General features: G+C 37.8%; 1 non-coding gene across 1 annotated transcript; it reads right to left on the bottom strand.

Annotated features, from left to right (window-relative positions):
* Positions 1-1,467: 1,467 nt before the first annotated feature.
* LOC116642898 lies at positions 1,468-1,592 on the bottom strand. Its single transcript, XR_004301426.1, has one exon. It is a non-coding gene; the product is annotated as a U6atac minor spliceosomal RNA (small nuclear RNA).
* Between the last annotated feature and the right edge of the window lie 209 nt (positions 1,593-1,801).

Below are 1,801 nucleotides of genomic sequence, written 5' to 3'. Positions count from 1 at the left end.
CTTCATCATCCTTGTTAGTTCTCTTAACCCTGCCCATACCTCTGTAAATAGTCTTTACGGTAAACTCTTCTCATTGACACCTTGGAGTATGCCATCTCTCCCTTGCTGGGACATTAATACAGTTAGCCTCTTTATGACTCCACCTCCTGGGATAGACTTGAAGTTTTGTGCTCTCACTGAATCCATGGCAGACTTATATCATACAATCTGACATACTTGATTGCACCATTTCCTTAAAAGTTTATTTCCTTCTACAGTTAGAGGAATCCCTGTCGGCATCACTAGGGTAGAACTCAGTGCCTTGCACATATTTGGTGCTTCTTAAATATTTTTTGAATAAATTGATAAATATTATGAGTGGTTGGTGTGATTATTAATAATATGTTTTTTGAACATACATTATCTCATTTAACCATTACAGTAACTCTACAGAGTGGGATTAACATCTTCCTTTTACTGATGAGTAGACTGAACCAAGAGAGTATAAATAATTGATTCAAGTAACAGTAAATGAAAAAGTAAACCCAGGTCTTTTTTTTATTCTAAAGCTTGTTCTTGTAACCATTATGCTACAAAGCCTGAATAATGAGGGGTTCCTACAGAAACCCATAGAGTTTAGCCAAAGCCTTAGAAATATTTTTGAGTGGCTTCCTTATATTTTCTAAGATGTCCCAATCTGCATCTTGACCCTTGCTCAGGGACAAACATCTCTGTGTTAACTACATTAAAATGATTGTTCAGGCAACTGTGAAATGTTAATTTGTGGTATCATATGTGAATTTTCAAAGGCTCAATGGAAAAAGTTCCATACAATTTATACATTTGACTTCTGATTTTTCAAACTTATTATTTAATTTTACTTGGAAACGCATAATTCCCTTGGCACCGGGGGTGGAGTGAAATAGGATCCATCAAGAAGTAGGAGGGATGGGGGAACAGTCGTAATCCAGTTGGGATAGATTTCAGTCATGGAATCATAGTAGAAGACCACACATTTTAGATCTCTGCCAGGATTTACCAAGACATCAATGCAAGGTTATTCCTTGACCATTTGATAACTGATATATGGTTTATAGTGTTGAGATTATATACTAATTTCTTTTGTTACTATTTAAATAAAAATTCTTAAGCCTTTTTACTATAAGCCAGCTCTATATCTGGTTTGTGTCCCATAATGTTTACAGTCTCTACCAAATGAATCAGCCCAGTGTTTAAAATGGCAAGAACAGGGTGCCTGGGTGACTCAGTCGGTTAGATGTTTACCTTCTGCTCCGGTCGTGATCCGGGTCCTGGGATCAAGACCCACACTGGGCTCCTTGCTCAAGGGGGAGCCTACTTCTCGCTCTCCCTCTGCTGCTCCCCCTGCTTGTACTCTCTCCCACTCTCTCTTAATGCTTAACCTACTGTGCCATCCAGGGGCCCCTCATTTGTTTTGTTTCTTAAAAAAACGATAGAAAAAAAACAAAAAACAAACGATAGTTAGATGCCACAAAGTAGGTGGCCATGCCTTAACAGTATGTGTGTTGTCAGGCCTGAGGTCTTCTTCCTTCCTTGTCAGGGGAGTGCTAACCTTGTCTCCTTTCATACAACACTCTAGTACAGATTTTTTTAAAAGCAAGAAAGGGAAAAATTGGGCATAGTTCCTGACTTCCAGGACTTGAATTTTAAATGTCCTGGTTATGACAAAGAAAGCCTTTATTTAAGACTGTATGGAATTATCATGATCCCACAATCAGTAATCATTAATGATATAATTACAAACAAGAATCATTCTAAATACAGCTATTTGTTCTTCAAAGTG

Source organism: Phoca vitulina, unplaced genomic scaffold (genome assembly GCF_004348235.1).
Source record: "Phoca vitulina isolate PV1807 unplaced genomic scaffold, GSC_HSeal_1.0 scaffold24, whole genome shotgun sequence".
NCBI lineage: Eukaryota > Metazoa > Chordata > Mammalia > Carnivora > Phocidae > Phoca > Phoca vitulina.
The sequence above is the reverse complement of the archived record's forward strand: the minus strand, read 5'-3'. Positions and strand labels throughout refer to the sequence as shown.